The 17,000-nt window shown below is 34.5% G+C and overlaps 1 protein-coding gene and 1 long non-coding RNA gene across 15 annotated transcripts in view; one reads left to right on the top strand and one right to left on the bottom strand.

The window, feature by feature from the left end:
• Nucleotides 1–17,000, top strand: part of LOC309623716 (uncharacterized protein) — a 451,333-nt gene that overhangs the window by 285,753 nt on the left and 148,580 nt on the right. The window contains exon 12 of one of the 14 annotated variants that reach the window (XR_014241492.1): nucleotides 81–1,020. The exons of the other annotated variants lie outside the window; for them this stretch is intronic. The gene's annotated coding sequence lies outside the window, so the exon portion shown is untranslated. Of the gene's footprint in view, nucleotides 1–80; nucleotides 1,021–17,000 lie in introns of those variants that run through there. 14 annotated transcript variants of the gene reach the window in all.
• The window catches only part of LOC309623719, a 203,024-nt gene continuing 188,862 nt past the window's right edge, over nucleotides 2,839–17,000 (bottom strand). The window contains exon 3 of the long non-coding RNA XR_014241497.1: nucleotides 2,839–3,910. This is a non-coding gene — a long non-coding RNA (uncharacterized lncRNA). The remainder of the gene's footprint in view (nucleotides 3,911–17,000) is intronic.

The following is a 17,000-nucleotide window of genomic DNA, read 5'->3' as shown; positions in this document are numbered from 1 at the left end:
CAAATTAATACCATTAAAGCTTGCCCAGTATGCTTTCGGAAATAAGTAAAAATATATATTTAACCTTAACTATATTGCAGGAAATCTGGAAGGAAAGAGAACATTTTCATTGTACTCAGCCAAACAAGACAAAATATCGCCTGCATGCCTCCAAATTGATCAATCAATCATCAGTCAAGAGAGGTGCCTGCCACGCATTCCCTCTCTACTGCACAAATGCTTCCACCATCACCTTGGTTGTGCCTTGAGTGTACCCCCCCTCTGGAGGAAGCTCTTCATCTTTCCCATGCCTCACATATCAGAATCCAGGGTTTTTATGGTTTGAATGACTTAACATTTTGTTGACATTCTTCTTCTCTCCACATAAAGACACATGTTTTGTGAAAGAGAAATTTTACACTAAACACTTGTTAGAAACAGCAAGAAAGACTTTATTCAGGTCTATTGCAATATGGGAAAGACTATTGCAATAGGAGAGAGAAGTTGAATTCGACTCTAGGTACAGCAAAGACAACTGGGGATGTACAGCCAAAGTGCAGAACAGAGTGAGGGGCTCAGTGGAAGAAAATTAATTAGATATCAAGGGTAGAGCCATTCTTGTTAAAATGGATTTTTGCTAAAGTCAGGCCAAGGTCAGATATCAAGGGTGAGGGAATTCTAGATAAATTGGCTCACCAAAGCTTGTTGCTAAAACTGGACTTGAAAAGAAGGCCCAGAGTGGCCTGTCTAAACTTTGGTCAAGGAGGGAGTCTTTCTCCGATTCAGGGTTTTCTGGTCTAAGTGGCTACAGTGCTGGAGACCTTATTAAGACACATGCATTCTAGAAGACTTTTCATAAACCCTACTAAGATTCATGAGCCTTCTAGGCTCCAAATTTATATCATCCAAATTAAAATTGTATTACTTGCTTCTCTTAACACAAATGCGACTTACTTTTTGTACTTTTATCACAAAGAGGAAATAAAATGTCTAGTGCAACTCTTCCTGTGATGACTAAAATATTAAAATATGTTGTAAACACTCTAGTGGCAGTTTTTGGTTTTTAAACTATGCTTATAATTTCTAAAAATTGAATATATTTTAATATATTACATTAATATATAATGTACATTAATTACATTATATATTATATTATTACATTATATAGGTATATAAACATATATATGCACATATATAAACATAAAATTTATATATATATATATGCTTTATTAAGTGAGCTCTACATCCTGAGTTTTATTTCAATTAAAAAAAAATGGGTGGCCACATTGTATCAGTACATTCCTCATTATGTTGTAATGACCAATTTGAAATATTCAAATGAAATGTATTTACGCCTTTTCTCTTTATCTGATATTTTAAAATGAGGACTAAATAATTATATATTTAAATATTACAATTATCCTGGATGTGACAAGACACAGATGTGATAATTCAGCTTGCTACAGTGTTCTATTGGTGACTTGAATAACTTCAGTAATTTGGCTTTTGCTACGTAATTTTTGTATATGTTGAAAACTCTTGGAAGTTTTTAGATTAAAAAAGGTACATTGTTCCTTTAATTTACACAGTAATTGCATTCTTGAAAATTTTACTTTATATCAAAATCTCAAAGTGTTTACATGTAAAATATTTAGTATCTTGACTAGATAATTACAGATTGTCACCCATGTGGCTATTCACTGTAGCATTTGATGGGGAGCACTTTTTGCAATGTAGGCTTACAGGACATCTGGCATTGCTGGCCGCCATGTGTGAAATGCCATTAGTGCCTTCTAGTCATTTTGACAATGAAACACCCAGATATTTCTAAACAGAGAAAGCTGGTACCATCATTCTTGAGGACCTATACCTCAGGAAGGCATATAAAGATTTCAATAAGCTGTTAGACAACTACAAAAAACCATAAAAATAAATTCAGTTATTCTGTATATACTAAGATCCAAGTATAAACTATATTATAGCTGCAGATATTTAGTATGATATTTAAACGTTCAGTTGATATTTTCATTTTCTATCTAGGTGTTTTATCTACTGCCAGGCTCTTTTCTGGCTCTTTTCATAATAACTCATGAAAAAAACTTTTTTAGGCTCTTACTCAATGATTTTCTCTATTAATGTGTGATAGTTAAAATAAGAAAGGAGGTATGAGGGAAAATAGCATAGTTGTACATATATTTTATGGTAGATATGGTAGTAAGCTCTATTTCATATAAATTTTCTCATTAAATCTATAGTAAAATCTTATGTTTTATATTTTTTGTGAAAAATGTGAGGTCGATAGGGGTTAACTAACTCAAGAGTTTCCAGTTATAAGATAAATAATGTGAATTTTCATACTTTTTGACATGAAACTTTTAACTTACGTTTTGACACACACCTGAATATATTTCAGTAGGTGTAAATAAGTATATTTAAATCACTATTTTGATCTTAAAATAAAAATTACTTATAATATGTAAAATATAAATGTTCACAAGCTATTAATTTCTTCTTTTTGAAGATTATTTTCATTTTTAAAGGTAACACAGCACATTTTATAAATCCTCCCACAATTAGTACTCAAATTTTAAATTAAAAGATTTTAATGAATTAACAACAGTAATAAAAATATCCTACCATTTACCAAGACCATATTTAATTTATAATTCATATACCTAAATAATGTGTTTTATGGAAATTCATTCTAATATAGTATGAATATTTATATAAGTAGACTTAATATAGGCCTATGTGCAATCTCTAATTACTATGTTTACTAACTTCATTTTGATTGCTTTCAAAAATTATATAAAATCATATTATGCATAGTAACATTCAATTATTAAAACTCCACAGAAATTGTCTTGATCATTTATTTTGGTCACAAGTTTACCATAAAATCTACATACAATCAGTCATCCTCCAATGTAATATATATGCTCCTAAAAATAATTCTGCCATGCAAAATTGTGCAATAAAAAACACAGAACTCATGGGAAGAATGACACACACAGAAACTTGGTCAGTGACACTGAAAAAAAATAAGGCCAAAAAAAATATGGTAGTACAGTTTTACACATAGTAAAAGGTTCATGCATAAATATTACATTGAATATGGCAATTTACCTTCAAACTTATTTGAAATTTGCTTGCGGAAGTAGATATTGGAGGGGTTACAGCCTATGAGTTATTATGAAGTAGTAAAAGGAGGGTTCTCTGTAATTGGAAGGAAAACTGTAAGACCTGAGGTGGATAAACATGGCTCACGGCAAGTGCATAGTTAACTGAGGTAGCTGGTAGATACCTGAGGTGTGTCCATGTTTACATTTTGTGTGTTTCTAAGTACACAACTCATCTGGGTGCATTTTCCTACATTCACCTAGTATTTCATTAGATCAAAATCTCACATAAAGACCCATTTTCACATTATGTCTTAATTGTTCCCAAATATATCCACCCTTTTGGAACAAATTCATATTTTCAAAACAGGTATTGTAATAGAGCTACTGTAGTAAAAACTATTTTTGTTTCAGTAACTAAAATTTTCATTTCATATTGTTTAACTTTTAAATATTTTTTGTCTACCATTAATTTTTAAGGAAAGAAATATTTTCAAATTGATTTGTTGGTGCAGACATTTCAGAGACTAAATCAATACATCTTATTTCAATAATTAACAACAGAGTATATCTTTCTTAAAAACAGAGTGGGTAGAATCACGCGCTTGGCTTCCTGAGGCACCACTTTCCCCTCCGCGAGTAGATCCTGGGTACAGAATGTCACCATCCTTTGCCTGATTTCATCAAACAAACCTTCTGACAGGTCTCCCATCCTCTAGCTTTCTCCTGGCTTCAGTCCATCTTCTCCAGGATGACACAGCTGTGTGGCTGACAGGGTCTTGGTGCTCCAGCCAAGTGTCACACCTGAGCCTCTGAAGTGAGAGAGACGAGTTCAGAACACTGGTCCACCAGAGACCTCCCAGCCCCTCGTAATAACAATCGGAGAGAGCTCTCCCAGAGATCTCCATCTCAACGCTAAAACCCAGCTCCACTCAGCGACCAGCAGGCTACAGTGCTGGACACCCCATGCCAAACAACTAGCAAGACAGGAACACAACCCCAATCATTAGCAGAGAGGCTGCCTAAAATCATAATAAGGTAAAAGACACCCCAAAACACATCATCGGACAAAGTCCTGCCCACCAGAAAGACAAGATCCAGCCTCATCCACCAGAACACAACAACCAGTCTCCTCCACCAGGAAACCTACACAACCCACTGAACCAACCTTACACACTGGGAGCAGACACCAAAAACAATGGGAAATACGAACCTGCAGCCTGTGAACAGGAGACCCCAAACACAATAAGTTAAGCAAAATGAGAAGACAGACAAATACACAGCACATGAAGGAGCAAGGTAAAAATCCACCAGACCAAACAATTGAAGAGGAAACATGCAGTCTTCCCGAAAAAGGATTCAGAGTAATGATAATAAATATTATCCAAAGTCTTCGAAATAGAACGGAGAAAATACAAGAAACGTTTAATAAAGACTTAGAAGGGGGCTTCCCTGGTGGTGCAGTGGTTGAGAATCTGCCTGCCAATGCAGGGGACACGGGTTCGAGCCCTGGTCTGGGAAGATCCCACATGCCACGGAGCAACTGGGCCCGTGAGCCACAATTACTGAGCCTGCGCGTCTGGAGCCTGTGCTCCGCAACAAGAGAGGCCGCGATGGTGAGAGGCCTGCGCACCGCGATGAAGAGTGGTCCCCACTTGCCGCAACTAGAGAAAGCCCTCGCACAGAAACGAAGACTCAACACAGTCATAAATAAATAAATAAAAGAACGTGAATTTCTTAAAAAAAAAAGACTTAGAAGAACTAAAGAGCAAACAAACAGTGATGAACAACAGAATAAATGAAATTAAAAATTCTCTAGAAGGAATCAATAGCAGAATAACTGAGGCAGAAGAACAGATAAGTGACCTGGAAGTTAAAATAGTGTAAATAACTACCGCAGAGCACAATAAAGAAAAAAGAATGAAAAGAATTAAGGACAGTTTCAGAGACCTCTGGGACAACATTAAAGACACCAACATTCGAATTATAGGGGTCCCAGAAGAAGAAGAGAAAAAGAAAGGGACTGAGAAAATATTTGAAGATATTATAGTTGAAAACTTCCCTAATATGGGAAAGGAAATAGTCAATCAAGTCCAGGAAGTGCAGAGAGTCCCATACAGGATAAATCCAAGGAGAAACATGCCAAGACACATATTAATCAAACTATCAGAAGTTAAATACAAAGAAAAAATATTAAAAGCAGCAAGGGAAAAACAACAAATAATATACAAGTGAATCCCCATAAGGTTAACATCTGATCTTTCAGCAGAAACTCTGCAAGACAGAAGTGTGTGGCAGAACATATTTAAAGTGCTGATAGGGAAAAACCTACAAGCAAGATTACTCTAACTAGCAAGAATCTCATTCAGATTTGACGGAGAAATTAAAACCTTTACAGACAAGCAAAAGCTGAGAGAACTCAGCACCACCAAACCAGCTTTACAACAAATTTTAAAGGAACTACTCTAGGCAGGAAACACAAGAGAATGAAAAGACCTACAATAACAAACCCAAAACAATTACGAAAGTGGTAATAGGAACATACATATTGATAATTACCTAAAATGTAAGTGGATTAAATGCTCCAACGAAGAGACATAGACTGGCTGAATGAATACAAAAACAAGACCCATAAATATGCTGTCTACAAGAGACCCAGTTCAGACATAGGGACACGTACAGACTGAAAGTGAGGGGATGGAAGAAGATATTCCATGCAAATGAAAATCAAAAGAAAGCTGAAGTAGCAATTCTCATATCAGACAAAATAGACTTTAAAAATAAAGACTATTACATGAGACCAAGAAGGTCATTACATAATGATCAAGGGATCAATAAAGAAGAAGATATAAAAATTGTAAATATTTATGCACCCAACATAGGAGCACCTCAATACATAAGGCAAATGCTTACAACCATAAAAGGGAAACTTGACAGCAACACAATCATAGTAGGGGTCTTTAACACCCCACATTCAACAATGGACACATCCAAAATGAGAATAAACAAGGAAACACCAGCTTTAATTGACACATTAAACAAGATGGACTTAAATGATATTTATAGGACATTCCAACCAAAAACAACAGAATACACTTTCTTCTCAAGTGCTCATGGAACATTCTCCAGGATATATCATATCTTGGGTCACAGATCAAGTACTGGCAAATTTAAGAAAAATGAAATCCTATCAAGTATCATTTGCAGGCACAACACTATGAGACTAGATACCAATTACCAGGAAAAAAACTGCAAAAAATACAAACACATGGAGGCTAAACAATACACTACTAAATAACCAAGAGATCACTGAAGAAATCAAATAGAAAATCAAAAAATACCTAGAAACAAATGACAACGAAAGCACGACGACCCAAAACCTATGGGATGCAGCAAAAGCAGTTCTAAGAGGGAAGTTTAAAGCAGTACAATCCTACCTCAAGAAACAAGAAAAATCTCAAATAAACAACCTAACCTTACACCTAAAGCAATTAGAGAAAGAATAACAATAAAACCCCAAAGTTAGCAGAAGGAAAAAAACCATAAAGATCAGATTAGAAATAAATGAAAAAGAAATCAGGGAAACAATAGCAAAGATCAATAAAACTAAAAGCTGGTTCTTTGAGAAGATGAACAAAATTGATAAACTGTTATCCATACTAATCAGAAAAAAAAGGGAAAGTAACAACTGACGCTGCAGAAATACAAAGGATCATGAGAGATTACTACAAGCAAAAATATGCCAATAAAGTGGACAACCTGGAAAAAATGGACAAACTCGTAGAAAAGCACTTTACGAGGCTGAACCAGGAAGAAATAGAAAATATAAACAGACCAATCAGAAGCACTGAAATTGAAACTGTGATTAAATTCTTTCAACAAACAAAAACCCAGGACTAGATGGCTTCACAGGCAAATTCTATCAAACATTTAGAGAAGAGGTAACACCTATCCTTCTCAAACTCTTCCAAAATATAGCAGAGGGAAGAACACACCCAAACTCATTCTACGAGGCCACCATCACCCTGATACCAAAACCAGACAAAGATGTCACAAAGAAAGAAAACTACAGGCCAATATCACTGATGAACATAGATGCAAAAAAACGCAACAAAATACTAGCAAACAGAATCCAACAGCGCATTAAAAGGATCATACACCATGATCAAGTGGGCTTTATCCCAGGAATGCAAGGATTCTTCAATATAAGCAAATCAATCAATGTGATACACCATATTAACAAATTGAAGGATAAAACTATATGATAATCTCAATAGATGCAGAAAAAGCTTTTGACAAAATTCAACGCCCATTTATGATAAAAACCATCTAGAAAGTAAGCATAGAGGGAACTTACCTCAACGTAATAAAGACCATATATGACAAACCCACAGCCAACATTGTTCTCCATGGTGAAAAACTGAAACCATTTCCACTAAAATCAGGAACAAGACAAGGTTACCCACTCTCACCACTATTATTCAACATAGTTTTGGAAGTTTTAGCCACAGCAATCAGAGAAGAAAAAGAAATAAAAGGAATCCAAACTGGAAAAGAAGAATTAAAACAGTCACTGTTTACAGATGACATGTTACTAAATATAGAGAATCCTAAAGAGGCTACCAGAAAACTACTAGAGCAAATCAATGAATTTGGTAAACTAGAAGGATACAAAATTAGTGCACAGAAATCTCTTGCATTCCTATACACTAATGATGAAAAATCTGAAAAAGAAATTATGGAATCACTCCCACTTACCATTGCAACAAAAAGAATAAAATACCTAGGAATAAACCTACCTAAGGAGACAAAAGACCTGTATGCAGAAAATTATAAGACACTGATGAAAGAAATTAAAGATGATACAAACAGATGGAGAGATATACCATGTTCTTGAATTGGATGAATCAATATTGTGAAAATGACTCTACCACCCAAAGCAATCTACAGATTCAATGCAATCCCTATCAAACTACCAATAGCATTTTTCACAGAACTAGAACAAAAAATTTCATAATTTGTATGGAAACACAAAAGACCCCAAACAGCCAAATAAATCTTGAGAAAGAAAAACGGAACTGGAAGAATCAGGCTCCCTGACTTCATACTATACTCCAAATCTTAATCAAGACAGTATGGTACTGGCACAAAAACAGAAATATAGATCAATGTAACAGGACAGAAAGCCCAGAGATAAACCCATGCACATATGGTCACCTTATTTTTGATAAAGGAGGCAAGAATATACAATGGAGAAAAGACAGCCTCTTCAGTAAGTGGTCCTGGGAAAACTAGACAGCTACATATAAAAGAATGAAATTAGAACATTCCCTAACACCATACACAAAAATAAACTCAAAATGGATTAAAGACCTAAATGTAAGGCCAGACACTATAAAACTCTTAAAGGAAAACATAGGCAGAATACTCTATGACATAAATCACAGCGAGATCCTTTTTGACCCACCTCCTAGACAAAGGGAAATAAAAACAAAAATAAATAAATGGGACCTAATGAAACTTAAAAGCTTTTGCACAACAAAGGAAACCATAAACGAAAAGGCAGCCCTCATAATGGGAAAAAATATTTGCAAATGAAGCAACTGATGAAGGATTAATCTCCCAAATATAGAAGCAGCTCATGCAGCTTGATATCAAAAAAACAAACAACCCAATCCAATAGTGGGCAGAAGGCCTAAATAGACATTTCTCCAAAGAAGATATACAGATTGCCAACAAACACATGAAAGGATGCTCAGCATCACTAATCACTAGAGAAATGCAAATCAGAACTACAATGAGGTATCACCCCACACCGAGAGGTGTGAGAATGGCCACGGAGTATGGCCATCATCAAAAAATCTACAAACAATAAATGCTGGAGAGGGTGTGGAGAAAAGGGAACCCTCTTGTACTGTTGATGGGAATGTAAATTGATACAGCCACTACAGAGAACAGTATGGAGGTTCCTTTAAAAACTAAAAATAGAACTACCATATGATCCAGCAATCCCACTACTAGACATATACCCTGAGAAAACCGTAATTCAAAAAGAGTCATGTACGACAATATTCATTGCAACACTATTTACAATAGCCAGGACATGGAAGCCACCTAAGTATCCATCAACAGATGAATGGATAAAGAAGATGTGGCACATATATACAATGGAATATTACTCAGCCATAAAAAGAAATGAAATGGAGGTATTTGTAATGAGGTGGATGGAGTTAGAGTCTGTCATACAGAGTGAAGTAAGTCAGAAAGAGAAAAACAAATACAGTATGCTAACACATATATACAGAATCTAAGGGGAAAAAAAAAAAAAAAAGGCCATGAAGAACCTAGTGGCAAGACGGGAATAAAGACACAGACCTACTAGAGAATGGACTTGAGGATATGGGGAGGGGGTGGGGTGAGATGTGACAGGGTAAGAGAGTGTCATGGACATATATACACTACCAAATGTAAAATAGATAGCTAGTGGGAAGCAGTCGCATAGCACAGGAAGATCAGCTCGGTGCTTTGTGACCACCTAGAGGGGTGGGATGGGGAGGGTGGGAGGGAGGGAGATGCAAGAGGGAAGAGAAATGGGAACATATTGTATATGTATAACTGATTCACTTTGTTATAAAGCAGAAGCTAACACACCATTGTAAGGCAATTATACTTCAATAAAGATGTTTAAAAAAAAAAAAAAGATGTGGCACATATATACAATGGAATATTAGCCATAAAAGGAAATGAAATTGAGGTATTTGTAGTGGATGGATCTAGAGTCAGTCTTACAGAGTGAATTATGTCAGAAAGAGAAAAACAAATACGGTATGCTAACACATATATATGGAATCTAAAAAAAAAAAAGTTTCTGAAGAACCTAGGGGCAGGACAGGAATAAAGACTCAGACATAGAGAAAGGACTTGAGGACATGGTGGTGGGGAAGGGTGAGCTGGGACGAAGTGAGAGAGTGGCATTGACATATACACAGTACCAAATGTAAAATAGGTAGCTAGTGGGAAATAGCTGCATAGCACTGGGAGATCAGCTCGGTGCTTTGTGATCAACTAGAGGGGTGGGATAGGGAGGGTTGGAGGGAGATGCAAGAGGGAGGAGATATGGGGATACATGTCTACTTTGTGGTACAGCAGAAACTAACACACCATTGCAAAGCAATTAAACTCCAATAAAGATGTTAAAAAAAAACAGCAAATATTTCAAATACATTTATAATTACTAATATTGTAGAAATAAATACAAGAGAGCTAGAAATGTTTTGCTTTTCTCAAGTTAAAAAAATATACAGATATCTTTTATTTATTCACCACTACATTTCTACATTATTTTCAAGAAACTCTTTTATAAGAAATTTCAGGGAATATATGCTGGAATTTTTCTTTTTTTTCTTGTCAATGGACATTAATCAAATGTATTAATGCTGTGTTGCATATAATTAATTTAGTGACTAAATGAGTAGGCTATTCAATAGATTTAATGAGATAGGAATACAAGTTGTTTTAGTCTATAAAATCATATCTAAAATTTTATTATAAAAGCTGAGTCATCTAAAAAACTCTGTCTAATGATAGTTACAGCAATTAAGAAAAGTAACATTCCTTTCAGTTAGTGAGTCCATATGTCCATTTCTTTTTATATTGAACCCAGTCACTGAAGTCTTTGCTGTAAGTAGTTAATGAACCTTTAGTCAGTTATTACCTAAGGAAAAAAAAAATTCTCAGTATTGTAAGAGATATAAAAGGGATAATTAAGCTCAAGTTCTGGATAAAAATAATATATTGTTTCCATGATCAAACTTTCTTCCTCTTTTGAACTGTATGGCACTTTGCAACTTCTAGTAGACCCAAGTTGAAGTAACTTCTTAGCTCACAACAATTATATTCCCAGTATCAACAATGGCCACAGATCCATGATTCTCAGACTCCCCTGATGCCATACCACCTTCTCCTACAGGGCCCAGGCTGAGCCAATCTTTGTAGCATGCCCAGGGCAGTTTAGTCAGATTCATTCTTTATAGTTTTAGTCGTGAGGCTAAGGAATAAAAAGAATGCCCTCACTGCCTCCCACACTTTGGTTACAGGTGAGTTTTCCTGCTCTTAACGGAGAAAAAATAAACACATCTACAACAGGAGAGAATGACGTTGCACCCATATGGAAGCAGACCTGAAAAAGAGAGCGCTGGTCATAGTGGAGCCCTGTTCCCGATCACAGTGCCCAGGACTCTCGCGCTGCCCTGCCTCCGAGAAAGTTTACATGGAGCCCCTGGTATCTCCAGTATCTTCCAAAGGAGTCTTCTTTTAGCTTAAAGGTAGAGTTTAGTTAGAGGAGTTTATAAGTGAAAGAGCCCTGACTATAGATGCTGCTCTATCAAACCAGTTGCTTTTATTTTAATTTTAATACAGATGGTGTAATTACATAGTAGGTCTAATGATTCTAGAAGTGTAGTGAATAAGCATCAGATTATGACATAAAATCAAAGCATCATCCTACAGGTTACTTATAAATTGCAAAAGAAAATTGTAAGTTTATAATATTTTAACCACAAATGTAATCCAACATCAATGATGATGCTTTGGTAATTCCCTGGCAGTCCAGTGGTTAGGACTCGGGGCTTTCACTGCCCTGGGACCTGTTAGATACCTGGTCAGGGAACTAAGATCCTGCAAACCACGTGACATAGCCAAAAAAATAATTATGACACTTCATTTCCAATGAAGTTAATATTTAGATATCTAAATGGCTGTGTCCTGAGCACTTTTAACAATACAATTGATTTGGCGTTCGCTTTTTATGCTGCATACTTAGAAAAATCTAGCCAGATCAAAGTGATGTTTAGAAAATGAAATATACTAAGAATCATCTTGATAGGTTAGGTCTAAAGAAAAAAAATCAATATAATGATGTCCACAAAATGTCCTTGCCCCTGAAACATGAGCAAAATATATGTTTGTGTACAGATGAGTCTGAGCAAAATGACAGAAAAAGAAAACCTTACAAAATGGACTACAGACTGTGCATCTGGAGAAAATATTATTTGCAGAAGACATTAAAACTGAAAAGGGATAAAAATCTTGTTTCCCAAAAAGAGCAAGTTAACTATTCTTCCCTGTACTGAAACTCATAAAAATGTTCCTTATATTACTATAAAAATTCACACTGTAAGTGAAATATATTTCTTTTAATATATAAAATAGCTTTAATACATAATACTCTAAGACAAAACTGGAAATTCCCATCTTCATGCAATTATATATTAAGTAATTTATGAAAGTCCTCTTTTACAAGAAAAATAATAAAAGCAGGAATCTCAAGTTGTAATTTAAAATGAAAGTTTTAGAAGAGTACATATCAGGGGAAGATTGTAATTCAATGCACACTCTATCAAAATGTAAGCACTAATTCATTAAATCTTTGTATTCATTCATTAGTAAATATTCAATGAATACCTCTCTCCTACCAGGCACTGAGCTGGCATCAGATACAACTGAGGGAAGAAATAAATAACAACATCTAATTGAACTTAGAGAAAAAATAAAAAGACATAAATCACAATATTTCTAGTTGTAAAAAAATGGTTCACAGAAAACAAAACCAAAAAAAAAAACCTGGCCACAGAAAATAAACAGAGACGACCCACTTAGAAAGAATAGAATAGAGAAGGCTTCACTGAGGCAGTGCCATTTGAGCAGAAACCTGAATTATGAGAAGGACTTAGTAAAGAGAACATGGAGAAAAGACTTTGATGAGCATGTGCAAGTAAGAGCATCTGCACAATTCTTGAAATTGGATAAAGCTTGAAATATTTGAAAATTAAGAGCAGTTTTGCCTCACCATAATGAGCTAGTGATTCAAGAAAATTAAAACATACAAATAGATCAAATTATGCATAGCCTTGTAGACTGAGATGGAGAGTTTGATTGTATTTGAAGTGACATAGGGATCCATTGAATAATTGAAAAATAGAAATGACATGGCCAAATTTCCACTGCAGTTGGATCTGCTAGAAGGAGAATGAACAAGGGTTGGGAAAGGTAGAGGCAGAGAGAATATTTCTGGAGTTGATTTTCCTGACAACAGTTACTAACCTTCCCCAAGTTTTCTCATTTCAGTAAGGATGGTGTCATTCCCAATCACCAAAGCCAGGAATCCTAGAATCATCATTTTCTCCCTCTTGTGAATTAAGCTGATGGTAACAGAGATAGAGAAAAGTAGGCATGTTGTATAGTATGTAGGAGATTAAATCAATAGACCTCAAATGGATAAGACATCAGCCCACAAGAAAGTGAAGAATCAAAAATGGACTCTAAATGTCTGGCTTGAGTAAGTGAGCAGGTAATGACATCATCCCTGGGACAGGGTAGATTATTACTAACGCAAGCTTTAAAATATAATAGCCACACAAAACTGAGAATAACTAGAATATATTTTAAAAACATAATAATGACATCTGGTTAATAGGCAGCTTGCTCTTTGAAATATTTGTTAGTAAAGAGAATCTCTAGATATTCAGTATGTGTGGTCTTCAGTAGACCATATGATATTCACCTCAAATATGCCCATTTAGATTCAGAATGTGCCCGGAAAAAGAATGAAAAGAAGAGAAATGAAAGGCAAGGCAGGACAAAGAAAGAAAGAAAAAAAAACAGAACAGAAAACAATGTTTAAAAAGGAAAGGAAAGACAAAATAAGACATGATAAGGCAAAAATTGGAAGCAAAAGAGAAATAGAAACAGCAATAACAGTACATGTGATCATTTTAAAGTAATTTTAAATCTCAAAAATTATTTATCCTTGACTTGATTCTTTTAATCAAGGAAACTCTGGCAATCTATTAGTGTGAAAATGATGGCTAAGTTATAAAATAAAAAAGCTATTGGACTACAATGTACACCATAGGGAATATAGTCAATAATATTGTAATAACTTTGTATGGTGACGGATGGTAACTAGACTTATCATGGTCATAATGTATAAAAATATTGAATCATTATGTTATACTCTCAAAACTAATATAATACTGCAAATCAATAATAATTCAATAATTAAGAATATACAAAATAAAATATTCTAAATTATACAAAATAATTGCTAAGATTTAAAATGAATTTTAAATACACTGCAATTTTGAAAAGACCAAACTGCTGAAGAGATATTCAAACTTGGCCAATGGTTTTTCTTTTTCATTTTCCCCTCACATCCTGTGACTGTACTATTTCTTTAAAAAGAACTAACTGCTTTTTCTGCCAATGGCATGTCAAGAAGAGCTGTGAACTTCTAGGCACAATAATTATTATACCAGTGTTGCCACTACCTTAATTCATATTTTTTCCCAACTACTCAAGGGTGTTAAAGATTCCTATGTGCTGTGCTACAGAGTCACATTAGTTTTGTCTGGTATTATATATGTATTTATTCACGCACTGACTGAATTTCCAAATAGAATGTATTTGCCCAGAGTTTTAGCCTTTTGATCCTCAACACCTAAAAGTAATCAATACCTATTTGTTGGATGTATTATATACTATATAAATACTATGATAAAATATTATAAAAGAACTTTTAAAAGTTAAAAAAAAGTAGAGGTGTCACAATGGAAACAAAATTTCACTTCCTTTTTTTTTTCTCTGATTTTAAGTGGGTCTCACAAGTCAAAGGTGACATAACGCACAATAGCTTATAAGGATATGTAGATCTCAATTATGGAGTTACACGGGAAAATCACCTATACTTATAAGTTAGATATAATAGTTAATTCACTTAATTCTAGATGTTTGCTAAAAAGAGGCTGTCAGAAGTGGTATAGGACACTAAAACCTCCAATCTAGTAAGAAAGGACTGTCTTTGGGGGAAACATTTTCATTGGCCTAAATTTTGTAATGATTCAAATTTATATTTCACCAGATGAGCTTTTCCATTAGAACTTGCTTGTAAGACATGAGTTCCATTTGCATTTTCTCCTATGGGTTTTCCAGCAAGTATTTAAAATCCTTTAGCTATGTTACAACAAGCATTATAATGAATAATAATTTCACCCCTTAAGTTGATATACAACAAAACTCACGATAATATTTTCAAGCTATCCTGAAGAAAATATAAATATTACCTTTGCATTTATGTGTTATCCCAAAGGTACATATGATGACTTTGATATTTTACATATATTGACTGTAAAGATTTGCTGAATGCTCTAAAACTATAGAGAAGAACAGCAACTTATATATTTTAGGTGTTGAAGTTAACATTCTTTCTCTGCAGCCTTTGCTATCCATCAGATTCTCTTACTTTTACATTAGTACGGACTCTGAGCACAAGAGATACCAGTCATGAGCCTTTAGTAATATATATATAATTGACTATCACAAAATAATTGGATAGTCTGCTATTTTTTTCATAAGTAGCAAAAGGTGGAATGTTTATATGCCTGCCCATGATTTTTATACAGGTTATAAATATGTCTAACACTATGCCTGCATTTTGCAAATTAAGTCCATAGATATAAAACATTTGTATAAATTATAGTCAAGTTGTCTGAAATAAAAATACTGGTATTTTGCACTTTAGGACATATAATTCTAAAGATATATATCTCCATCATGTCAAATTTTGAGCAAACTGCAACAAGGAGATATTCCAATATGATTAAGAAATATTTAAGATAAAGGTAATTAGAAATAAGTAAAGAATGCATCACAGTATTACAAACCAAAGAGTTTACCTTTTTTATAACTTGTCAAAATAATTGAATTTTGAAAAGTCCCAGAAAAGTTGAGAAATTGATGCCTTTCTAGACAATACAGTGCTATGGAAATTTAGAAATTTAGGACTGAAATATACCTTAAACATACTTTCTTTTTTTTTTTTTTGACCCTGCATGTTTTTTCACTTTATTTTTTATTTTTTAACATCTTTATTTGGAGTATAATTGCTTTACAATGGTGTGTTAGATTCTGCTTTATAACAAAGTGAATCAGTTATACATATACATATGTTCCCATATCTCTTCCCTCTTGCATCTCCCTCCCTCCCACCCTCCCTATCCCACCCCTCTAGGTGGTCACAAAGCACCGAGCTGATCTCCCTGTGCTATGCAGCTGCTTCTCACTAGCTATCTATTTTACGTTTGGTAGTGCATATATGTCCATGCCACTCTCTCACTTTGTCACAGCTTACCCTTCCCCCTCCCCATATCCTCAAGTCCATTCTCTAGTAGGTCTGTGTCTTTATTTCCGTCTTACCACTAGGTTCTTCATGACCTTTCTTTTTTTTCCCTTAGATTCCATATATATGTGTTAGCATACTGTATTTGTTCTTCTCTTTCTGACTTACTTCACTCTGTATGACAGACTCTAACTCCATCCACCTCACTACAAATAACTCAATTTCGTTTCTTTTTATGGCTGAGTAATATTCCATTGTATATATGTGCCACATCTTCTTTATCCATTCATCCAATGATGGACACTTAGGTTGCCTCCATGACAAAATAGACTTTAAAATAAAGACTATTAAAAGAGACAAACCGGACACTACATTATGATCAAGGGATCAATCCAAGAAGGAGATATAACAATTGTAAATATTTTTGCACCCAACATAGGAGCACTGTAATACATAAGGCAAATGCTAAAAAAAAAAAAAAGGGAGAAGACTCAAATCAACAGAATTAGACATGAAAAAGGAAAAGTAATAATCGACCCTGCAGAAATACAAAGAATCATAAGGGATTACTACAAGCAACTATATGCCAATAAATTGGACAACCTGGAAGAAATGGACAAAATCTTAGGAAAGCACAACCTTCCGAGACTGAACCAGGAAGAAATAGAAAATATAAACAGACCAATTACAAGCAGTGAAATTGAAACTGTGATTAAAAATCTTTCAAT

This window comes from Balaenoptera borealis, assembly GCF_965194805.1.
Source record: "Balaenoptera borealis genome assembly, chromosome: 2".
NCBI lineage: Eukaryota > Metazoa > Chordata > Mammalia > Artiodactyla > Balaenopteridae > Balaenoptera > Balaenoptera borealis.
This window is presented reverse-complemented; position numbering and strand designations above follow the sequence as displayed.